At 45.7% G+C, this 25,290-nt stretch overlaps 1 protein-coding gene across 10 annotated transcripts in view; it reads left to right on the plus strand.

Annotated features, from left to right (window-relative positions):
- The window catches only part of EXTL3 (exostosin like glycosyltransferase 3), a 154,647-nt gene that overhangs the window by 69,588 nt on the left and 59,769 nt on the right, over positions 1–25,290 (plus strand). For 5 of the 10 annotated variants that reach the window (XM_061372155.1, XM_061372150.1, XM_061372156.1 and 2 more), the window contains one exon: positions 22,682–22,762. The exons of 4 other annotated variants lie outside the window; for them this stretch is intronic. The gene's annotated coding sequence lies outside the window, so the exon portion shown is untranslated. Of the gene's footprint in view, positions 1–22,678; positions 22,763–25,290 lie in introns of all 10 variants that reach the window. One more of the 10 variants, XM_061372152.1, reaches the window with a different exon arrangement.

The raw sequence follows: 25,290 nt of genomic DNA on the forward strand, positions 1-25,290 counted from the left end.
TACAGCAGCAGCCCAGGAGATGGGGTTGCTGGCTGGTTGTGCGGTCCTTTTGTAGGGATAAGTAGGTCAGTGTTACCAAGTGGTACTCGTGACACTTCATCCTGAAAGCAAAGCAGAGCTGCTGGACTGTTTTCTGGCCACTTGCTTCATTCAGTGTTACGTGTTTTGCCTTCAAACTGGCACACGATGATTTAAATCTGTGCAACACATTGCTGTGGCACTGCCTTTCTTCCAGGGGTCTGAGCTGTTAATCCTGTACATGCCAATTTTACTAATTGGATCACAGTGCTGTTGGTGAGTATGGATATGCAGAAAGAGGTGGGAGAAGCTGTGAAAGAGGGGTTCCCATTTCTGCTGCAACCTTTCTTTGTGGATTGTATCCCTATCCATGGCAGGGGGTTGGAACTAGCTGATATTTAAATTCTTTCCAACTCAAACTATCCTGTGATTCTGTTATTACCCCACAACGCTTTTCTGGTGTTGGAGACATTCTGAGCAGTTAAAATATCTTCTCTCAACAAATTGCAGTTGATGTAGTGCAAGAATTTTGACCTGGAGGGTATACCGTTAATAGGTGTTAGCCCTCTTTTTAAGGACCTCAGAGCATTTTACAAACAACCTCCCCTGCTCTGCCCCCTGCAAAGGGTCAAAAGATCCTGGGTACTAGAATACCTTTACTTCCAGACGAATCTCAAACTTCAGAGCTACATGAATGAAGTGTCAGAAATAAACACCTTTTCCCTCCTTCCTTTTATTCTTTTATTGTGTTTAACTGTAGAGGTTCTACCCCCATATTTATTTACTTCTTTATTTTTAAAAAGCTTGATGTTTGAGTCAGATTGAAGTGATGGAGCCAGAAGGGCTTCACTAAGAGTTCTTGCACGTTCTTGCCATGCCTCGCTCCCACAGTTAGGTTTTATTTCAGAGCCAGAGCTATGAAATAATTTAAGGCAGACCAGCAAAAGGTGCTGAATTTTTCCTGTCTCCCAAGATCATTTTTTGAGAGTACCAAGACGTATGTCCTCAAAGAAGCTCCCTGGTACTGTGGGTCTAAAGGCACGGCTTGGCATGGTTTCATCTTTCATCTCTATGAAAGTGAGGTGGTTGGAGGGCACGGATCAATCAATTTTATGTAGTGAAATCTTTTGGTCATGTTACAGACAAATTTGTAAGATGCTTTACATCCTGCTGAACAGGAAGCTGCTCTTGATTATATTTCTAGTCTCAGTTGCTGTTTGTAACCTATGTGATCCCTTGGGAATTGCTGAGGAATGCTGCAAGCGAGGGAACCAGAGCAGATGAAGAATGAATTCCCTGAGGTTATGTGGAAGGTCTGAAACACAGCTGGGGAATAAAACCCCAGTCACCCGACACCCCATCCCTTGCTTTAACTACTGTACAAGAATTTCCTCCTACTGTGCCTCTAATAGAAACTGCAGGGCCAAATTAAGTGGGCAGATTGTAATCACTGCTGCCAAGCTATCCCAGCTGTAGAATCATTGCAGCCCTCTGCTCTTTGCTACTAATTTGGAAAGTTTGCTGCCTCTTCCCCTCCAGTGCTCCACCTTGCCACATTCCAGGTTCCGCAGTGTGGGAAAAGAGCTTGAATGACCATAAAGAGCCCAGATGTGTCCAGGGGCAGGAAGCGTGAGTCAGCTACCCCTGATTTGTGAAGCTAAAAATAGAGCATTAATACAGATCTCTCCCTTCAGCTCAGTGGGCAGACTGGCTGCTCCAGATGCATCTTTGTCATAGGGGACATACAGCACAGGGTGCAGGCAGCTTCTTAGCTTCATTTCGTGATAGTTTGATTTAATCTTTTATTTGTATTACAGGAGTGCCTCCAGGCTTGAGTGGAGCTTAGACCCCTGCTAAGACATCAGCTAGGCATGACATGAGTGCATTGCAAGAGGCTGTCTGAGCCTAAACGTCTTCTAGATGAATTTAAGATTGGAGTAGATAGGAAGGAAACAGAAGGCTGAAGCCATGTGACATAAACCAGCGATAAACCTAGAGTGAATTGTTTTATCTGTTAGTGGCACAATTAGTGCCCTTGGTTCATCCTCAGCCAAGTGATCACCTCACTGGGAGCACTGTGGAATTGCTGGTGCTTTGTAGGCAGTTGGAAAGCCAGGCATCACCCCTTCCTGAACCACACAGTAGCATGGGTCTGTCAAGAGTGGTTGCTTTGGGGGGAGTCTGTCTGGATGGCAGATGCACTGGATAACCTTCCAGAAAGTCCCTTTGAGTCCCCTTTTCAGTAGTTTTGTCTCAGGGTAATGAGTGGGAGAGCACACTCTGGCATTTGGGGAACTGGAGAGTGTCTGGACAGTTGTCTAGCATTGTGGGAAGCGTGGAGAGGGTAGGGAACAACATGATCAAAATAGCTTTGTTTCCTTCAGCATACATTGTAGTAATGTTGCTATGGCCACAAATCCCCCTCAGATTACTGGAGCCAATTCATAAATTTCTGGTTTTTATTACATCCTAATGTTGCAAATCAGCTAGGCTGCCAGAAGTCTCTCCCAAGGAGATCTGTACTGCTGGCGATACCAAGAGCTGCAGCAGAAGTTGGGAATACAGGTAGTGAGTATTGCTGTACTGGAGAGATGCTGTAAAGAGAAATCCTTGTGGCTGTAATTTTGGGATGCTTTTAAGGCTGAAGTAATTAAATTAATCCTAAATATTTAGCTGCTCACTTATATCCTGTGACTCTCAATTAGTTAGTTACTCCTGTCTCCCAGGAAATTGGAGTATGGGGATACCCGAGTTGTAGGCAATCTAGTCCTGAAAGCTTTATCCCACTCTGCTCCACTCCCTGCAGTGCTATCTCAAGGAAGCTGTGTGGTGAGGCAAGCTTCAATGTCCCCTGCACAGCAGTGTTCTTCCTGAAGCCAGGCTGTGAGGTCCCTGGCAATGCTTCCTGCTGCTGCAACGCATGAGAAGCTTTTATGTTTCCCTTCTGTTGGTAGCTTTGCTTGCTCACAAGGGGCATGTACTGTACTGTACAGTGTGTCTTGGGCAGCCCAACTAAGCAGCCGTCCCTCCAGCAGACTTTGGCTCTTTGAGCTCCAAACACTGAGGGGTGAGGGACTTTTGTTTGTTTTTCTTTCTGTTTTGAGTCGAGTTCTGCATCTTGCCTGATCACTCAGCCAGCAAAACTGTTGTCTTTGTGGGTGGAGAGGAAGGGAGTGGGGAGAAAGCTGTGTTTGGCTGCAGTGCTTCTTTCTCACCCTGTGGCAGGTTTTGAGATGCCAAAGCTTTATCCCAGCAGCTCCCACTCCCACGTGGATTGGTCTTGTAGAGGTTCTGTCAGGGCCTTGGGAATAGGGCTGTATACAGGACTTGTAAATGCCACCCTTTTCTCCACCACTGACTGCCTTCCCTGGCCTTAGGCAAATATTTAACTCTTCCTGGCCTTAATTTGCCCAATTATTGCCTTCCAGTATCTCAAAATCTTGGTAGTTGGTACTGCTGGTTATACATTGAGGCAATGTACAACCTTGGTTTGCAGGGGGGACAGTTTCAGTGAGGTTCCCATTAGTCTGTAGCCAAACAAACATGAAAACTTCTGTTCACTATGTTTAATATGACAACTTGGAGTGACAACTGAGTTTCTAACCCAAGGCTTAGCTGTCAGTGCAGGGTTGCTTGCCCATTCCAGCATGGATGCTAACAGGTGGTACTGGTGTGACCTTGTCTTGAAACCAAACGGTCTTGTTATTTTGATCAATTTGTTGGTTTGATGTTCATTGAAATACATCCTTGCTACTTGTCCTCTGCTGAATCGTGGGGTGGATTTTGCCATGCCTCGAAGTGGTGGAGTGAAAGTTGTAATGCATGAACCAACTTTGTTCGTTTCATGAGCTCAGACTAGAAAGATTTTGCATGTCCACAGTGCATTTTCCTTGAGGAACTGTAATATAAGACTTACGGTTGTTGAACATGATCGAGTCCTCCTGCCAGGGAGGAGAAAGGGTTGTGCTCTTCAAGTGTCTGGGTTAAGTGCAGTTAGAGTAGCTTGCATCTTTTATATCCATTTGCTTGCTCTTTGGCTGCCTCTTTGTTGTGGGCATTGTGGGTGTCCTGTGTAGTACCTTGAGTTTCCATGCACACATCAAAGGCTTGGTGTCAGTGCCAGCGTTGGGAACAGCAAACTCGCAGCACAGCGGTTGGCTTCAGGTGCTGGGTTAATTTCTAAGAAAAGAAAAAATAGCACTATTAAGCCGTTTCTGTAGTTTTAAAAGCAGGAAATCCTCATTATCTGTGGTGCAGCATTATCAGCCTGTTCCCACGCTGGTACCAGCCTCAAGTCCACTTCCCATGGCACAGTAGGCTTGGACAGGGCCATTGTGGCTTCTTGTGAGCTGTATATCTGGTTAGAAAAATCAAGGCTGTGCTGAACAAATAGACTTGGGCTGCCCTGGCAGCCACTGACCTGGTCAGTGCAATGGTCTTTGATCCCACATCCATGGTAAGTTTTCATGTGCATCCCCAAAGCATTAATGTTCTTGTAACTGATTTGGCTGAGAAATTTATGCCTGGGGAAGTCATAAATAACCTCTTTCCCCACCACTTAATGCCCTAAACATTAGTGTGACTTTTTCTATCTCCCAGAACATCAATTTCAAGTGTCACAAATGTGGATTTAAGTGTGGATCCTTCATAGTGTGGATCCTTCATAGCCTCTTTGGCTACACCTTTTGCAGAGGGCAAACAGGACACGTGCCTGTATTTTGCACAATACAGATCTGTGCCTCTAGTGCAGATGATTATCATGCAACTGAAAACAGAAGGAATGTGTTTCTTCTCATCAGGGACTGGCTGCTTCTTTCTTTCCTCAATTGCTGCAAGACCACCTTACTACACTTCTGCCTCCAAATCATCTGCTGCAGGGCTTGGTTTGGCTCAATATCTTTTTCATGAAAAGCTTCCAGCACTATTCACTATCAAAATACAGATAATAAATATCATGGATCCTTGTCTTGTGTGAGTGTGTGGCAGAGGGGGAATGGAGGATGTTGTTTTGAGGAAGGACCATATAAAAATCTTCCCCAGCTCCATTCATGTAATCAGTGTTTAGCATTTTTATTATGTGTTTATTATGTTTAGCATTTTTATTATGTGCTTCAACCCGATCGCCCAAACTTGATTGTTCTGAGATGACTTATCTGAAAGAGAATGAGGTTTGTTAAGTTAATTGACTCTGGAATTACTGCATTTAATATCTGTAATCGGTATTATTATTCTGGTCTGGTTGTGTCCTCGGGTTTTCAGCGAGCAGAAATTAATATGGAAACCTGTACTTTCTGTTGTGGTTGCTGGCAGAGCCTCGTGTGGGGTTGCTCTTTAATGAGCCAGCTCAGTGCTGCTTTTAGCAAAGAGCGGGGTTGGTGACATGGAGGGGTGTGAGAACCCTGCTTGAAGATGGCTGTTTAATCCTAGCTCCAGAGAGAGATCCCTGCTCCAACTAAGGGGGGACTTCTCCAGCAAGACTGCTCTGGCTTAGGTCCCAGAGTGCTTTCTGGAGGAAGGAAAGTGCTGTTTGCCCCCTGAAACAGGGCATAAGTGACTTGAATGCAGTGCAGGGAGGGAAGCACCCGAAGGGGTCTGCCACAGTGCTTGTGGCCATTGAGAGCTTTCTGACTGCCCACTTAGGCTGATGACCCTGGGGTTAGTACTGCACACTTTGCTTGAAAGAAGCCTTTAACAGTCCTTTTAAGAACTGTAAATACAGTGAAGATGTGCCCACTTGGAAAATAAACTGTAGATGTGCAGCTGGAAAATTAATTTTAGGAGGGAACACGCATGGAATAAACTGGTGTTTCCACTCCTGACTGCACTGCCTCAAATTGTTTGGAGAAGGGATAACTTCTGCCAGTGTGGTGTGTTCTGCTCCTGTTGACAGCGCAATTTCTGACCAGTTACCAGATCTTACAGCCAAAGCTATTATCTTCCCTCTCGGCTCTCCAGTTTGGCCAAAACTGTTTTTTCTTTCATCAGGCAGAGTGAAAGCTTTTGTAATGGTTACTGTCAACATCGTGAACTTGGATGAGCTGTGGCATGACTTGATCCTCTAAACTGTGAAGCACAGGTGACATTTCAGTAGCCGTAATGGGATCTTTGTGCCCAGCAGAAAGCATACCATAGGTTACAACTTGGTGTTGATGGGAGGATGCTGAAAAGGAAGGGGCGGCTGCTGGATGGTATGCGAAGAAAGTAAAGGGGTTGGGGTAAGAGCTAGAAGGTGGAGGAAGGACAGCACTAACAGATAGCAGATGAGGTGCATGGGGAGAAAATAAGGAGAGGTGTCTGTGTAAAATGGGGAAGAAATGAGGATCTACTTTCAGTTCCTCCCAAGCATTTCTTTTGAAGCACATGTATTTGTTTCTGCTCTGTTCCCTGGTGATTCCTAGGGAACTTGCTCTGGCAAAGGGCTGGAAGGTAACAAGCTGCAGAGGATGTGTGGATGTGGCTTCTTGTCCAGGAGTCAGGCAAGGCACCCGGGGTGTTCGAAAGAGGCATGCGGCCACCCTCACTGGCCTGGAGTAAGAGCAAACCCTGCCTTGCATGTAGGGCACGAGAGTTGTTGCCTTCACCATACTTACCATGGCAACGAGTTTGCTTCTCGAAGCCTGATTTATTTGGAGAGTAGGTGCACAGCTGCCTGATAAGAGCTTCATTTCAAAGAAAAGACATTACTGCTCGTCTGGGCCATTGGTCTGTTCAGAGCAGTGTCCTGTGTGGAGGCACTAGTGAATACTTAGTGAAGACCAGATGTTTATAGTGATTACCCTTCTATTTTCTCCTACTCTGTAACAGGCAGGAACCTCCAGAGCTGGAAGTTGCCAAGTTTGCATTCCTGTGGTCCTGTAGATCAAACTGCTCCTCCGTTTGTCCATACCAAATTATGTGTGGTCTTTTAATACCTGCAAGATGTGAGTAAAGGCAGGTGCTGGTTGCGCATCTACTCTCATGTGCTAGCAGAAGGACAACTTGAAGGACCTTGCTTTCATTTCCTAGATCTCTTGTTCTCTGCTTTAGTTTGCTTGGCAAAAACACACAGTTCTGCATTGCCTCTCCAGCACCAGAATAAGAGACGAGCTGGACTGTCGTCTGCATTTGCAATCCTGATGCAAATTAAAAGCTAAATTCAAGTTTTAGAGGTTGCTTCCTGTTGAGGTGCTGTGAGTTGGAAAGATTATTAGAGCCACGTTACAGCTATATGAGACACTTAAAAAGAAACAGGTAATATTGATTTGCAGAAGGAAAGCGCCTTAGAGGCAGTGGGTAAACACACTGTGGCTAAGGGAACCCTTTTCCCACTCCAGCTGCCTGTGTGGATGCCTGGAGCTTTTGTAAAGAAATTTTCCACAGTCTGATGCACACATTGTAGAATTAAGGACAAACTTTGCTGCCACCGTTCTGAAACTATTTCCTTATTATTTGAATCTTTGCTAGGATCTTGGCTTGGCTTGCTTGAATCTTGCCTTTTTTTCACCATGTCTCTGAGTCCTCTCTGAGCATCAAAAAACGCTGTCGGAGGAGTCAAATTTTCTGAGGTTTTGCCTGATTTGTGTTGAGTTTGTTTGATTGGGTTTTTTTGAAGTTGGGGTGGTACAATGGTGCAGCTCCCATCTGGGAACTATTTTAGTTTTAATTTGAAAAAACAGACTATAAAGCACACTCATAAAAACAGCTTGTCCTTTCCAATGTACTAGAAAATGGTTCTCATCAGCCTCTTAGGGCGCTCTACTGTCCTGTATTTAAGCTCCATGACATATTCAGAGAGATTGTTACTGTGGGTTTTAATACAGGGTCATGCATAAATTTCCAGTATGGATCATTTGGGGAAGATTAATATTGAGAATGTGTTAATAATAAAGAACTTGAAGTTGCTGCAGATTTTGCAGCACTTCTTATGCACAAGTAGCTTAGTGACTGTAAAGCGGCTGTCTGGTTTTGCTTGAAAACGAGATAGTCTCAAAGGATGTACTTAAAATCAAGTGTGCCTGTACGTGTGCATGCGTACTCCAGCCTTACTGTGAATGAGTAGTTGACGTGTTCTCCAATGGAGACAGCTTGAGAGAGCTGGGCTTGTTCAGCCTGGAGAAGAGAAAGCTCCAGGACACCTTAGAGCAGCTTCCAGTGCCTAAAGGGGCCAACAAGAACTCTGGTGAGGGACTTTTGACAAGGGCTTGTAAGGCAAGGGGGAATGGCTTTAACCTGAGAGAAGGGAGATTTAGATGATCTCTTAGGCAGAAGTTCTTCCCTGTGAGGGTGATGAGGCCCTGGCACAGGGTGCCCAGAGAAGCTGTGGCTGCCCCATCCCTGGCACTGTTCAAGGCCAGGCTGGACGGGACTTGGAGCAGCCTGGTCTAATGGAAGGTGTCCCTGCCCATGGCAGGGGGTTGGAACTGGATGAATTGAACTTCAGGGTCCCTTCCAACACAAGTCATTCTGTGATTTTATGATACAAGCAAGCCAAGGTTTATACCTCCCACAGGCAGCAGAAGCACTGATGTGGAAGTCATGGACATGTCCCTGTGAGTATGATGCTTAAAATTTTAGAAGAGGCGATCTTGTGGTGAGCAGGGAGCACGGCTTACCTTGCTGGGAAGATTCCTGGGCAGAACGGGTTTCAGTCTGCCTCTGAGTGGACTTCAGCCTGGATCTGCATTATATAGAACTGCAGAAAAGGTTATCTGGTTCGTAATCTGTAACAAGTGAGATGATTGTTCTGTGTAGTAGTACTTACACTGTTGAAAAGAGAGGGGGAAGATACTGCAAGCTGGTATGAAGACAGCCTCGATCTGGAATGAGTTCAGAGGCATTGCAGTGTCTCAACCCTCCGCACAAGTGTCCACAAGTGTGGGCATTCTATGTATTGGGTGTTGCCTGTGGGCTAGCAGTGCTTCAGTTTCATCATCTACTCCCTTCTGTCTGCATCCTGTCTACTCTGTGTACTCCTGCCACTTTGTTGTCATTTCATTGGGACCTGCAAGGTTCAACAGCAAGGGTACACAGGGAGTTCACCTGTCATGGCAGTAATCTGGCACTGTCCAGATGTGCTCAGCAGTTTTCCACAGACTTCTGAAAACCAGCTTCTGCTCCCTGGTGTTGGCTTTTTGGCATCCCTTGTGTCTCCAGCTCTGCTCAAAGCAATTGAGTTTGTGGTACGAGGCTGGGAGTACGGCACCACTTAATAGCGTAAGAGTTTACCAGCTGATACTGTTAATTTTCCATAGGGTGGCACAGATTTCCCAACTTTGATTTGGTGTTCTTATTCATGAGCTTGACAGAGCCTGTGCATCTCCCTCACCCCCAGGGAGGTCCTTTGATTAAGTCATTCGTGCTTTATGGGACCTCATGGGGAGCCTGTGCTGCCAAAAGTAATGAGCTGAAAAGACCAGCAATGTCAGATTGTACTGGCATCCTGCAAAGATCTCATTCACTTCTGATTCTTTGTTGTTGTTCTTGGTAGGCTTGGTTATGATGCCATCAGGTCTTTGTGCTGCAGAATTTTTTGCAGCTTGGCTATGGAGAAGCAGAGCTGGGCAAGGGATCCTGCATAGCAGCAAGGTGTCTGGCACTGTTTAACCTGCAAGGGTTCTAACTGCCCAGCTTCTCCTTCGTCCCAAGCAGTACTTCCTTCAGGGCTTGTTGGAGACTTTAAAAAAATAAAAAGCAAAGCAGGCAGCAAAGTGCTTTTGAGTAACGTGAAATCCTGATTATGGAAATGTTAATCGTGTATCACAACATGCATTCATCTTCTGCCTGCTCAGAAGCCCTGGTGGGGCCTGTGCATGAACAGAAGGATGTTTAAAGAGCGTTTTGCTTAAAATGCATTTGTTAGGGTGCCTATGTAGAACTGGTACCTTCACAGCTAAAATCCATGTTTCTGTTTGTGAAGCAGTGTTGATGTGCTGAGTAACTTTTATGGTGAATAAAATGTCCAGGCGTTTTTCCAAAGGAACATGCAGTCTAAACTGGATAATGCAGCAAAACCAAACAGTGGAGAAAGGTGAGTAAAGAGCCCTGAGAGGGGACTGATGCAGGTTTTTGTCTGGGAGAGGTGAGTGGTGGCATTTCCAAGCTTCGCCATGCTATCATTTCCCTGTAACTAATCTCATAGAAATAGCTGGAGTACATGTAACTTCAGGTGTGATTATTTTATTTTGAACAGAGGCAAGTTATGGTGATCAAGAGGTTGTGATTTTATTATACGTTCTTTTCCCACAAGCGATGTTTTAAGCTGGAGGATGATTTTTAAGGCTCTGAAGGGAAGTGAGGGCTTCTGACTTGCAGACCCTAAACACGTTCCCGATCCAGATGAGCAGCCAAGAGAGTGGAAGAATTCCTGAGTGAGCATCTGGCTCTGAACTGCCCTTGGGAGGAATGTGCCTGCTTCTCTCTTTTCCTTCCACTTCAGACAGATCCTAGACCCACCACCTAGTGCTTCTTGTTTGGTGGTATAAAAGCTTTATCTCCAGTTCAACCAGATTTTCTCTTCTCAGTGTATCTGGGCCTGATGCTAACATCCATTATTAAAAATTTGCCAGACTTTGTGTTTGAAAATCCCTGGGTTTGGTTGCTTTTTATTTTGTCAAACCTTATTTCACTTAGAACTTTCCAGCTGATTATCTCCTGGGAGATGTGCTTTTTGGGAAGAGTCTAGCATAAACTGTTCAGCTGTTTTGGAGAACAAGACTGAGAAAATACACACTTTCTTACATTAGAAAATAAAACATAAGAGCACGGTGACCATTTCAAGTCACTGTGCCCCTGCGTTGGGGAACAATGATTTGATGTTCGGCAGATGTCTTTTTTGCAGTTCTCATAAAAATCCACCAAAGTTGAGCCCATTTGGAAATGTGTGGGAGAACAGCAGGGGGAGGGAACCGTCGGAGGAAGGAGAAAAGCTGTATTGCTCAAGCATTGCTGAATACCACCCTTGAGCTGGATCTTCTCCTTGCTGTTGCTATAGTGTGTCATTTGGGGGAAGCTGCTGGAAACAGGTTCTTCAGAAATACCATTCTCAGAGCAGTGTGTGGTTTTGGAGGCCCTGGATTTAGATTTCCAGGGTTAGTGGGCTTCAGTGGAACCTGTCTTATCCCTGTGGGCCTGAATGCGAAAATGTATTGTTGGTGTAGGCAGTAAAATATATCTATATAGAGATATATTGAGGTCTGAGGCATCTCCACATTAGCAGAAGTTGCTGGTCCTGATCCATCCCTGCCTCTGAGGCTCATGCCTTTATAGAAGGACAACTTTAATGTCTTAAGAGTTTCCCTGGGTTGAAACTGCTTCAGAAGATTTTAGAAGAGGTATAAGAAAACACAGCTGTACAAATCTTACTTCTGTAAGCAACTAAGCTGCAAGTGGCCTCAGGGCAGTGTTTCACACACCCAAGTCTTGGGCAGAGCATCGGTGAGATGTAGAGTATGGGACAGATGTTATGGTACCCACCTCTACCCTGCTGGCAGTCAGCGCCTGCACGAAGCAGACAGGCAAATTGCTGTTACCCTGTAGAAATGGAGGCCCAAGGAAGCAGAACTCCCCCCACGAAGGACATCCTGGATCAGGCTCTGCAAGTTCCACTTGCTACATCGTACCTTTTTCTTTAAGTATACTGAAGTTTGCAGAACAGAGACCTGAAGCCTTGTGTTTTCTCTGTGCTCCTGCTGCTTGGGCTGATGCATTGGCCAATTTGTATTGTGCATGATGGTGAGGATAATGACCTTTCTTTTTCATGGAGGTAGTAGTGACCTGCAGGAAAAGGAAATGCAGTGAGGCAATGCAGAGGATTTTGTGTCAGTCTTCCTTTATAAAGGGAAGTTTTAATTGCAGGATGACTGAGTTGAGCAGACATCTCATGTCTTCTCAAGTTGCCCAGCAGGAATTAGTAAGTGCATAGATAGGATTCTTCTGTAGCAAAACAAACAGGCAAACGGCCTAGTTGACTTAAAGCTGAAGCCTATGTCAAAATGCAGCACTTGGGGTAGGTGGAATCACAGTAGCCCTAAGAGCCTCTGGACTTTAATGATCTTCTAATACAGCTTTTGCACATGTTAAAATTACAGAATCAAGCATTGCTGGTAGCACAAAGCAAGGTTCCTCTGGTGATTAAGGCCTGTGGAGATACGGGATGGGAAGAGGAAAGTGTGAGAGACATTGAAGGATGTATTTGTCTTAAATCTCAGGCAAACTCTTTTTCCAGTTTTTCCAGTTGTTTTGATTTGATAGATAGTAGATAAGCAGGTTCATTCTTTTAAGGATGACTTCACCTGCTTAATCATTTTTCTCTTGAAAAGTGGAAACAAATTGAGTGTGGTATCTTGTGCTTATGGGTAGGAGTGGGTTCTCTGTGAGCTCGTGGTAAAATGCTGCTCTGAACAAATTCAGTTTTGTGTGACTAGGCAGTGTCAAAGCTGTCACAGAGACAGTGTAAGCTCACGTCTCTGCTCTTTTTTTGTCAGTGTAGGAAATAAAAGTCATGTAAAGGCTGTGATAAAGCTGTAGCGCTCTAAATGTGATCATGGGAGTTCTTAGGAATAGCTGCATCCTTGCTGTTCTTGTGATTTTCATCGAGTACACAGTCACTGCTGAAAAAAATCTGTGGACTTCACAAAACTGATGGAGTAATAAATCATTACAAGAATATGATAAATGACTTGGGGTAATCCAGATGACTTGGAAACTGCAGTCCCACAAATCATGTGTGAAATGACCCGCAATGAAGTTGCACATGGCGGAGGAAGCAGCATGGGCCATGCCTTAGGGAGAGGGCTCTGCCCTGGAGAAGCAGTCACTATGAAAAGGGACTTGTACTCAGCAGCCAAGTCCACTTGGATTCCCAGAGTGGTGGTGCAGTAAGAAGTGTTTAGTTCTGTCTATGGACATGGGAACTGGGAAATAGGAACAAAGGCTATTTTTACTTCCGAAACTTCCTGTGTGAAAATACGGGTGGAATAGCTTATTTAGCTCTGCTGTCCGTGTTTGAAAATAGACATGGGAGAAGCTAGAGAACATGCAGGAGGAGCAGCAGGGCAGTATTTGGAATGGGGAGAAAATAGCTAGACTTGAACTTTTTAAATCTCGTGCTGTGTTTGTTGGGTCAAGAAAGAGACTGAAATACATCTGCCTTTTGTGGCGAGAGGTGCTGGGTGCTGCTGAGGTTGTCAGAGAGGACCAGCCTTTTGGAAGGTGACATTGGAAGGTAGACATGGGCTGCAATCAATTGTTAAACAAATTACCAGGAAGGGATGGATTCGCTACCTGTTTGCATTGAGCTTGGATGCATCTTTGGAAGTTGTATTTTAACTAAAATCGGTAACTGGGTTTACTGGGAGTTTTGCTTTACATGTGGGAATGTTGAGGTACAGAGAGGGTGAGGCTGTTCTGCTTGTGCAGAAGGGGTCCATGGCGTGGTCACAAACTGAAGTGATGATGTATATCAGTCCAGTGTCTCACAAAATTAAGACCGTATCAGGAAGTGGGTTCTGAACACCTCATGGCAGCACAGTTCTGTGCTGTGACACCAGCTTGCTAATGTTGAGTTAAGGGAGTTCTCGTTCTCTTCCTTGAAGGCAAAATCCCATAGCATCATTTTTGCTGTGAAGGCAAAATGCCTTTGTGAAACAGGGTGATTTCGCATAGTAAAATGCTAGAATTTCTTGCTTGGACTGTTGCCTTTTAAATGAATTTCTGCAGTGGACTGGAAGCTTAGAGTTTTCTGAACGGGAATTGTTGCTGTTTCTATGTGTTCTATCTGCCTGTGGAAGAGGGAAGGACTTCTGTGCTGAGACAGACTCTAACATGCCTCTTGCTCTTCTCTGAAGCAGCTAATTTGCTCCTCCGCTGGCATGCCAATTCTTTCTCCCACACAACTGCTTTAATGTGAAAAGTATTTGTGCTGTCCCCAGCAGTGGGCTATGACTTTTGGTAAGGAGAGACAAGACAGCCACAGAGGACCTGAATTTGAAGGTCCAGTTTTTACCCCTGAACAACTTGAGCACAAGAAGTGTGTGCAAAGTGGCTCCTTTTATGAGTTACCTGAGGGGGAAGAAAAAAAAGACCCCCCCCTTACCTTCCCCAGAGTAAGTCCTAATGCTGTCTCTTGTCTCTTTACCCCATGTTGATAAACAGTAGGGGTAGCAGTGCCAGAGGAAGTGTCCTGTTTTCCTTATCCACCCTCGTTTCTGCATTGAACATCCTTGTGCATTCTTTCTTGTCTTATGCTAAGCCCTGCTTCTTCTGTACAAACTTCCTCATGTGTATCAATTATGTCAGTTCCATTGGCAGATGTGAGCTTGCCGAGGAAAGGAGTCTTTGGTCCTTTAGATAGTCACTAGATCATCTGAAGGCACATGGTCAAGAATGTGTCTCCTGTAAGAGGACATGAATGGGACATTTTGGCTTCAGGAGTAGGCAGTTGGGGACACACAGTGTGAGCTTCACCCTTCCTTGTCTGATGGCAAGCTCCTAGTCATCTGTACAGTAAATTAGTTTAAATCTCTTTCCCGTCCAGTGACTCAGCAGGCAGGCAGTAGCTTTTAGGGCATCTCTAACCTGTTCAACTTTCAATTACAAGTCTGAACCCATACTGGCATAGTCTTTGGAGGTAAAGGGTAAGGAGAAGGCAGTAGAAACTAATCATCTACTAGCAGGGTTGGACTTGACTCTTGGGGAGGGGACAGGAGGGAAATAATTTTCCAGTTTGTCTCTGGGAAATTAACTGTTTTTGTTCAGGTTTGCAGAAGAAACTAGCTGTTTATCCCTAGTCTTCACAAGCCTTTTAAAATGCCTTTCTTGCAGTGGGATCATAAAATCTTTGGCCTTCTTCCTGCTCAGCAGCAACAGGTTTTAATTTCACTGTTTGTTTGATTTTGTTTATTAAAGTGGAAGCTAGCGAAGGGCTCTCTGGGGTTTCCTGCTATCCTTCCCCCCGCCCTTGTCCCATTGCAATCTGCACTGTAACCCTGGCATAACAACAGGCACCCCAAACAGTCTTTCACTTCTAGCTCTGTTCTACATGTGTTTTTTTTTTTCCCAGAGTATTAATATGCTGAGTAGCCTCTGTGTTAAAACAAGGCATAAACAATTCAGACAGCAAATGCTATTGAGCAAGTGCAGTTAATGGACCCAGATGGTTATGTTGCCAGTTTATGTGACATGTTGCCTGCATTAGCCTGGGAAACTTTCTGTTCTTTGATATTTAAGAGCTGTTTGATGTTTTGCATTATCCGACCTGCTGCTGGACTTCGGCATCTCCTTAGTGGCACTTGGTACTGCAGGTATGGGGCTGCCAGAACTGCCTCCTCCCCAGTCTTGTGTCATGCCTCCATCCTGAACGTGGTCAGCTCAGCAGATTTGGCAGAGAGACCCTTGGGGAGAAGCCAGCACATGTGCACGCAGTGGAGCTGGTTGCAGCTTCCCTCTGCTCCATAGGCATACTTCTGTATTAGGTTGCAGTATTTGTCTATCCTAGTGCAGGAGAATGGGCTTAAATAACCGTACTGGAAACAGTTAGATACACATAAATAACCATACTGGAAACAAATTTTAGATACACAACAGCATGCCTGACAATGTGAAAAATAATGACGGTACAGGCAGATGAAGAAAATAACCAGACTGGATGAGAGGCTTGAAAGAAGAAAAAATAGGGAAGCAAGTGGACATAATTGTTGGGAAAGGGTGAGATGAAAGCAGATTGTGATGTTTTTGTGACTGAGAGGTAAAGGAAAAAGCATTACAGTGGTTACTGTGGGGATGAGCAAAGCAAAATGGAAAAATTTATCTGGCTAGCAAGGAGCTGAGAAAACTGATGTAGTTAAATATTCCAAGATGCTATTTACTGCTGTGTGTTTCATTTTTGGCCCTCCCCAACCAACATGGATTGCTCCAGGCCGCCTGGGGCTGCAAATTGTCCATCCCTGCTTCCTGTAGGGCAGGATCCATGTGCATATCCGAACTGCTGGTTTTAATTTCCAGGAGGATGTAGTTCATACTTGTTTATGTTGGAGCAGTGAGCTGCAGACGCCAGGAGGAGACCATGTGTTTAAGAGCCAGCTGGACTCCTGGGGAGCAGAGGAACCTTCCTGGGCACCTCTGCATCAGCCATGTCATGCTCTGCCTTGCGCCTGTGGTCCTGCTGCCTTCTTCCAGCCCCTCATCACAGCAGTGCAGTGCACTGACCCTGCCTGTGGTACGCAGTACAGAATTAATGTTTCCTTGTTGTAATTGTACCCATTTTTGCTGACACATAAGGACAGGTTTAATCCCTACTTTATGTATTCCAGCAGTCTACATGCTGGACTTCTTCCACCTTCCAGCACTTGGTGGTGAGCTCGATAACTTAGTGTGGTTGCTGAGAGCTTCTTTTTTACTTTTCCAAAGTGACTTTTCCTTTTTCAAGTGATTCTTCCATGCATCCAGGCTCATTGAGGCTCTCTGCAGCAGACGTCTGTCACTTGCTTTTCTCCAGTGGACAGCAGCATCGAGGCACACAGTTAAAGTGTGATGGTGGGGTGGTGGCAGATGTTGGGAAATGTTGTCTCTGCAGACGTTCTGCTCTGTCCGTGCCAAATGCAAGCCCATTTGCTTAGCAGAATAACAGAGGATGAAGGACAGGAGTGACCTGAAAAAGAAAAAAGCAACTTAAGTAATGTTTAGAAAAGAGAGCAACAACAAACCTCTGTTTTGAAGGATGGAGAGGTCCTTACACATGAAATACATCACATCACACAGATTCCTATGATCTCGAGAGACCTTTGGGAGCTCCAGCTCCTCAAATGGTAATGCATCAGAGAAGTGTCTGTGGGGCTTGAAGTACAAACATATAATATGCAGATGGTGTAGGGAGTTCACAAGGCTCTGAGCCCATGCCCAGGGAACAGATACTCCCTTGCTGAGAGACCATCTGACAGCCACCTCTTTTTAGATGACTCTTTGCATCAAAGGTGACCTGAAAAAATATTTTTTAATATGTAAAGAAAAAAAAGCAAGCTTCCAAATGTAAAAATCCCAAAGTGAGGCTACAAGAGCCATCGCTCTGCTTAGAAGTTCATTCTTTGCAAAGTAAGTTTTGCTTGTCTTCACAGACTTTAAGGCATGTTTGCCTAACACAGGGGCATCTTTACCTCTTGCTCTGGCAAATGTTTAGCTTTCCTGGCAAAGGGTCCACACGCACTGAGGGGCACATGGAGGGGCCCACAACAAGTGGGCAGTTGAGAATGATCCATTCTCCAGTACTCTATGGTGTAGCATCATCTGCCATCTGATAAAATAGAGGGAAAGGATGCTAGGCTTGATGAGTGGGCCTATGTGAACGTCGTGAAGTTCAAAAAGGTCAAGTATCAAGGTCTGTACCTGGGTCAGGGCAATTGCCAGTATCAGTACAGTCTGGGGGAAGGACTTGGGTATACCAGTGGATGAAAATCGTACATGTGTGCTTTTGATCCAGAAGGCCAATTGTATCCTGGGCTGCGTGACCAGCAGGTCAAGGGAAGGGATTCTCCCCATCTGCTCCACTCTGGTGAGATACACCCCCCCCACCCCCCCCAGTCGTCTGGGGCCCCGGTGTAAGAAGGACATGGAGCTGTTGGAGCAGGGACGTATCTGCTGTGGGGACAGGCTGAGAGACCTGGGCTTGTTCAGCCTGGAGAAGAAAAGGCTCTGGGGAAATATTCTTGCAGCCTTTCAAAATAATGAAAAGGGCTTATAAGAAAGAAAAGGACTTCTTAGCAAGGCCTGTAGGGACAGAGCCAAGGGCCAGTGGTTTTGACGTGAAAATGGGTAGGTTTAAATTGGACATAAGACTTTCTTTTTACAATGGCAGTGCTGAGGCCCAGAGAAGGTTGCCCAGAGAAGCTGTGTCTGCCCCATCCCTGGCAGTGTTCAAGGCCGGGCTGGAAAGGGCTTGGAGCAATCTGGTCTGGTGAAGGGTGGTCTTGCCTGTGGCAGGACTAGATAATCTTCAGATGCTCCTTCCAACCCAGCTGCTTGGTGGTTCTGTCACCTCGACTGGGTTTAGGATCATGATATTTAGCAGTTTTTATCTCTGAAGTGACAGTGGTGACTTGCTGAGGACTTGCAGGAGTAATTTGTGGTTGCTAATGCTGTTCTAAAGCTTTTGTCTCTGCAGGTAAACCAAATTATCTTTAAAACATCAGTTCCTCCTCTTTGTTGCAGAGGCAGTAGTAGAGGTACTTTTGAGGCATCAAATAACGCTGCCTTATGCCTCGGGCAAGGTAGGTGAGGTTCTTGCTGCAACTCATTAGTGCATCAAGATCTACAGGCAGCAAGGCTGCCCCTGCCTCAAGCACAAAGTGACCCTGGTTCGGCTGCATTTTAACTCTGCTGAATCAGGATCCACAGTGCAGATGAAAGCACAGCCCTACATGCTCTTGCAGTGGAGCTTTGTCAGCATTGAAGCCCGTGCTGCAAACACCTGGGGTAAGGTGGCCCACATGTTTCATGATTTGCTGGTGTGTGGGTAGCACCTAGGGACTTCAGGAAAGCTTGACACCCTGGAGAATAATGGGGAAGCAGTACTTAATTTGTCTGGTGCCCAAGGTAATGCACTGCTTTGACCAAGAATGCCCCCTGATGTTTTTTTTTTTCCGGGTTAGTTTTCATAATGTGATCTGGAAGCAAGTCCTCTGTCAGGCAAGCAGCCAGCAGCCATCTCAGCAATGGGATCTTTTCTGCCCTCTAGCCCCATGGTGTTTGGGGCTAGCTGGATGAGGCTGAAGAACAGCATCTCTTACCAGCTTGGTCTTTTGAGGAGGAGCAGTTGGGTTGGTCTGTGTGTGCAAGTTCAAGGAAGAGCTGATGCAAATTAAATTGCTTTTTGATCATCTGTGGAGAAGAGTCCAGCAGAACCCTGGGGTGGTGCTTGGACAGAAAGCAAATGCCTCCTGTCTCAGGAATCTTCAAAACAAAAACAGTTCTCCTTTTGCCAGTACTGTTTGAGGATTTCCTGGTTTGTATCTGTGCCAGCCACCTTGTGCTCCTGTCCTCTGCTTGTCCCCTTCAGCAGCTGGCACAACAGGGAAGTGGCATTACCTGCCCTTGATTGATGGGGCAGCACTGAGCATGGTGAAACAAACACCCCAGGGGTACCTGGTGTCTTCTCTCTGTCTCCTGGGACTGGGTCTGGAGGAGATGACCACCCCAGTCTGCTTCTGGTGGGTGCCAGCAGCACCTTGGAGAGCCATGTTTCAATCACAGCACACATTAGAGAAGCTAATTTTTGTGCATAGGGATAAAGATAAAGGAGAAGCTTGTTTAGAAGCAAATTGCAATAAGATCTCCTTTAATGCCTGCAGTGTATGTTGTCCATCCTGATTCCATCCCATGGAGAGCCCATCTCACACTTGATTTCAACTTGTGGGATGTGGAGTAGCATGTTGTGTCATAGCAGAGTGCTGCTGGCTCCCGCTGATGGTGGGGGGTGTCACGATGCCTGTATGTATAAGTGCATGTATTTCGGCAGAGCTGCCAAGATCAGCATTTACCGCATATTACAGGGCCACCTCCCATTCTGTCAAGTTAAGGATAACATTGCAGAAAGAGCATGTCCCCATGAGGGAACAATTGGGTAGCAATCAGCAGTTATTGACTCTTGAGCAGCTTCTGCTGGTCCAGCCACTTCCTTAAAAGCTGTGGGGTTTTGGTCTCTTTTTAAATGGCAGCTTGCTAAGGGCCCAATATTGTTGTGACAGTACCTCTGCAATCCTTAAGCTGCTTGAATCACTACATGGAGCCAAGCAATAAAAGAGCGAGAATAAAATGTATCCCACAATGTCCTTCACTTCTGCTGACAACTGCAGTTTAAATTACTGGTGCAACCTTTTAGTATAGCTAGCTTGTAAAAACTAATAAAAAATGAAATGAAGTCATAACAGCTACTTGTCATGACTTCTCTGATGGGGAGTAGGGAGAAACCTTTCTTTTAGGGTGAGCCTGTGCTGGTGCACTATTATTGCTGTTAGTATTATATTCTGATCACTGTCATTAACATATGCTGTAATTTTTACATTAAGTTGCACTGTGTTTATTGAAGAAGGGGCTTTTCTTTTAGCATAAAGAAGCATTTATTTCATGAGCACCCTAATGTTTTCCAGAGCTTTTACTAAACTTACGCCTTTATTTAAAGCCCCTGAGCTCTCAGGAGATTGCTTCATTTGGCTGATGCAAATCTGAGCATCTTCTTTTCAGGTACTCCAACTCCTTGGGTCCTTTGCCCCACGTGTCCAGAGTTTCAGGGCCCCAGGATAATCTGACTTTGAAAAAAAATATAGCTGTAAACAGTGTGTGTTTTTATTCTGTAAACTGTATGGATTCAGTGCTTGGGATAAAACATTTCCAGACCTCAAAGGGCCAGCGAGGGATGTGTGCAGATGTGGATTGCAAAGTATGGATGAGCGCTGAAGCGTGTGTTTTGCAGGGCATGTTGAAATGAAATCCTCATCTGGGGCTGTTGAGTAACATCTTCACTCGTGATTTCTAAAGAACTCAAGAAAGCTTTGCAGTCTGGGAAGGAGCGAGGAGTAGGGGGGTCGTGGCTCTTAGTTCTCCTTTCTGCAAACATCTTGCAGCCTTGTGCAGATGGAAACATGCCACATTCTGGAGCCTGCCAAGGGAGAGGAGAGCTGCGTTCGCAATACGCTTCCTTCTTTGTAGCCCAGAGATGTAGGCACTTGGGAAGCATTTTGCCAATAGAAGTGGAAAGGCTGGAAGGAGCCTTCATAAGCAGCTGCCAGTCTTGTCACTAGAGCCCAGAATCAGCGCTGAGGACCAGCAACAGCTCCCTGCTGGGAGCAGTGGCAGAGCTGGGACTGTGCAAAAGACTGTGAGTATGGAACACATTAGTAAGAGTAGGGGTGGGAAGAGGGAGGCTTGAGACACTTTCCTTGTACTGGCTGCCAAAACTGTCCAAAAGGCTGTGTAGGAGGATGAAGGCAGGATGTGGATGGCCCAGATGCATGGCATTTTTTGTTCTGAAACAAAAGAAAATGCTACCTGCAGCAAAGGCATCACCCGCTGAATGATAGTCCCAAAGCCTTGGACTTCAGTTAAAAAGTATTTTAGTTTGTTTCACTTTTCTGTATGTTTTGTTGCTGAGATCAGACAGTTGTTTGCAGCAGAAGCGTGTCTGAAAGAGGATTTGAGCAAGGGAAAAAGCTGGATGAAAAATCATGGTGAGTTACTGGGCTTGAGGCTGGAGCTGGTGTGTGGAGTGTCATGCAACAGGTCAGACTGAACGGCTGAATGGTCCTCTTCAATCTTGGCACTTGTGGAACAATGTAGTGGATTGTTTTATTTTCCTTTTTTGTGGGAAATGGTCAGATGTATGCGACTGGAGAGCTGTTAGTGGCCAGGTGTTATAGTGGGAATATTGTCTGTGACGGGAGCTGAGATCGCCTGCAACCTGGCTTTGAGCTGCGAAGCTGGCAACCCGTATCTCATTCCATTTAGCTACAAAGGATTTGAAACATCTCTTCTCCAGGCTGCTCATTTAGAGGGGTGTCTACAGCAGCAGTGTCTGTAAAGCATGCTGATCATTTCCCACTGCAGTTCTGCTGCTGTGGATTGTACTGGGTTGTACAAAGCAATGTATCCTTCTTGCTGGTTTCAGGTAATGGGCCAGGAGTTTGGTGGAGTGAAGGTAGCTGAGCAAGTTAGCAGCAGGGCTGACAACAAAGAGCATTTTTCATGTCCCTCTGGACCTGGCTGTCCCTGTAAGTGTGCAGACTGCCCTTACAAAGTGTTGAATTCAAGTGGGGAAGGTTGAGAGTTCATTATCCTGATGTTCCTGCAGTGGAAGGGGCTCAGGTCATTAAAACTTTGGAGGATTTTGGTTAGTTTGCTTTTTATTATGGACGCCCTGCACTCCTCTGCCATGCTGAAGATGTGCCTTACTGCTCTAGGTGTCATAGTAGCCAAGGAGGTATCCTTTGCCCTGGGCCTATGTCTGTCTGCTCAGCTTGTGTCCTTCAGCTCCAGTACTCCCCAGCAGCCCAGATTGTCAAGCCTTTGGGAGATTAAGGCAAATTATGTTGGACTTATAATGGTTGATTAGAGGTCTGGAGCATGATGCTTAGAGAGCTGGAGCGTCTCTGCTATGGAGACAGGATGAGAGAGCTGGGCTCTTTCAGCCTGGAGAAGAGAAGGCTCCACAGAGACCTTAGAGCAGCTTCCAGTGCCTAAAGGGACTGACAAGAGAGCTGAAGAGGGGCTTTTGACAAGGGCCTGTGGGGACAGGACGAGGGGGAATGGCTTTAACCTGACAGAGGGGAGATTGAGATGAATCTTGGGAAGACATGCTTCCTGTGAGGGTGGTGAGGCCCTGGCACAGGGTGCCCAGAGAAGCTGTGGCTGCCCCATCCCTGGCAGTGTTCAAGGCCAGGTTGGATGGGGCTTGGAGCAACCTGGTCTAGTGGAAGGTGTCCCTGCCTGTGCCTGAGGGTTGGAACTTTGTGAGCTTTAAGTTTCCTTCCAACCCAAGGTATTCTATGTTGTTGAGTCTCTCATCTGTTTGGAGTTGGTCTGGAAGGAGTGTTTTTATCCAGTGTGCTAATAGGCAGCCTCTCTCGCATGATGCCTCTAGGCGATGGGTAATATGTTTTTTAAGTACATGTGGTTTTGTTTGTGTTTTTATATTACACAGGAGAAGAATCCTTGAGATCAACACTGAGAAAGAAAAATAGTGAAGGAGTCCATGTGTGAGCAGGTCTGAGCCAAGGAGCAGAAGGTAAAGCACAAACAAGCCCTGCTGTCTCCCTCTGCCCCATGCCTGGCATTAGATTGCATCTTCCCTTGTATCTTAACGCAGTCTACCAAAACACCTCTCTACTCTTCTAGCAACTCTCTTTCTCCTCTCTATAGTCAAGTTTAAGTAATGATGAGATGGGGAAAGCTTACAAAAATTGGGCAGTGCCAGTACAGTGTCCCTCATGGAGTCTTAATCAAGATCTTTACGTATTTTTTTAGCTGTCAACTCTTCTATTTTAGTTTTAGCCAAATCCAGTTGGCAGAACTGCAGGCAAAGAGGTGGCATTTCACAATATTCTAATTTCAGCAGTTTAAGCTCTGATTTTAAAAGCAGTGGTAAATGTCACTAATGGTCTGAGCTCACCATCTCAGTGTCTGGGTGCCTCATGATTCAAGCCCTGCACACAGCTCAGAGGGGGAGTTGGGCTCTGAAACAGTAGGTGTGATCTTTAAATTTTCATTCTTTAGTGTCCTTAATTGGGCAGACTCTCATTTTAAAATGCTTTGTAACCAAGGTATGTTCACCATGTAAGGATTAGTCCATGGGTGCTGATGTGCAGCTATTGTGGGGGTGTGTGGCAGATTGGGAACCACAGGCAATCTCACTGCAGAGGCTGAGATTGCTGCCAGCAGCACATTGCTCCTCCAGTTTCCCTCTCTCTCCTGTAATGAAGCCAGAGGATGTGATTTTGTGTTCTGTGCTGAGCTCCATCAGGCAAACTCCAGAGTGTTGTCAAGACTCCTGATGAATTCAGGCTTGAGCAAAGGTGTCAGGTGTGAAGTGACTGAAGCATGAAGTCATTTTTGCCTCTGCCAGGGAGCAGCATTTTCTTGCAGAGGGAACCATGGGCTCAAGAGGCAGTCGCATCCTACGCGGAGCTACTCTAGCAGCTCAGGTTTTTGAGTAGAAGCAGCATGTAGATTGTTACTGTGAGCCACAGCAATTGTTCAGGTTGGGATTTGGCTGCTAGATCTAACTCCTGCTCATAGGAAAACTTGAAATGTAATGGCCTGTGATGCAGCAAGAAGCAGACCAGGTGCTCTAAAGGTCCCCTTTGGCCTCAAACTCTACTGATCTGTGAGACAATCACAGCTGTCTCTGTAGTGACATGACCAGTTCAAGTCTCTGTTTTGACTTGGTGTCAAAGATTTCTCCAGGAGCGCTGTGTCCTTGTGTGTCATGTTTGGAGCATCTGCTCCGTATACACTTGGGTCGAACTGCTTCCAGCAGACTTAGCAACTGTACTGGTGATTTCCTGCAGGAAATCCAACCATGCAGGATGGTGTTTCGTTTATGGAATCGTGGCAATAAAACCATAATGGCCCTCTTTTAAGTTGTATTTATTTTTATTTACCAGTTATCTTTCTCCCACCCCCAACCACATATCTGTACATTTAGGTTGGGGGTTGGGTTTTTCCCCTCCTTAATTCAAGTGAAAGTGTAAATCCTTTTTGATTCATTCCAGAGCAGCCCTTGAGCTCAGCTCCTGTGAGAGCTTGCTGACTTTGAGTTCAAAAGATCTCATGTCTTTGAGGCCAGGCTGTGGTCTTCCTTCTTGCCTCAAAGTTAAATTGAAAGAGAAAATTCCTTTTTTATTCTTAAAAAGAGAGAAAAAGAGAAAATGAGCATGCTGTGGGTGTGAATCTGTTTTACCTGTAGCAGAGAAGAATGCCAATGTGCAGAATTTCAGGTTAAAAACTGGTTGTCTAGCTAAGGCTTTGTTTTCAAGCACCTAGCATGTTGTTTAGTAAGTGTTTTGTGGAGATAAATACTTCCTTTTAAAGCAGTGCTGTTGCCTGGCTGAGATCCAGTCTGTGATCCTACATTAAAGCATTTTTTTGGGTGTTTAAACCACTACATTACCGCAGTGGCTAGAAGTGGTAGTTCTGATCCCCAGTTTCCTGCAGATCTGCTGATAACAAGGTCTCACTCAGGCCGAGTTTTACGTGTGCTAACTCCAGAGTTTGCTCTTTATGTCTGTGCTGCATTTCACCATGGGCAGGAGTGTTGGTCACTGCCATAATTGCCTTGTTGCCAAGCTGATGTTTTAGTAGAATCAAAGAATGGTTTGGGCTGGAAGGGACCTTAAAGCTCATCCAATTCCAACCCCCTGCGAGAGGCAGGGACACCTTCCACTAGACCAGGTTGCTTCAAGCCCTGTCCAGCCTGGCCTTGAACACTGCCAGGGATGGGGCAGCCACAGCTTCTCTGGGCAACCTGTGCCAGGGCCTCAGCACCCTCACAGGGAAGAACTTCTGCCTAAGATCTCATCCAAATTACCCCTCTGTGAATTTAAAGCCATTTCCCCTTGTCTTACCCCTGTCAAAAGTCCCTCTCCAGCTTCTTATTGTCCCCTCTAGGCACTGGAAGCTGCTCTGAGGTCTCAGTGGAGCCTTCCATTCTCCAGGCTGAGCAAGCCCACTTCTCAGCCTTTCATTTCAGGAATGAGTGCTAAGATAGCCCAAGGGCGTTGCAGTTCAACATTTAGGCTTCACATCTGCCTCAGT

Source organism: Neopsephotus bourkii, unplaced genomic scaffold (assembly GCF_033783945.1).
Source record: "Neopsephotus bourkii isolate Nb327-2 ecotype Australia unplaced genomic scaffold, CSIRO-AGI_Nbou_v1 NB_1600, whole genome shotgun sequence".
Taxonomy (NCBI): domain Eukaryota; kingdom Metazoa; phylum Chordata; class Aves; order Psittaciformes; family Psittacidae; genus Neopsephotus; species Neopsephotus bourkii.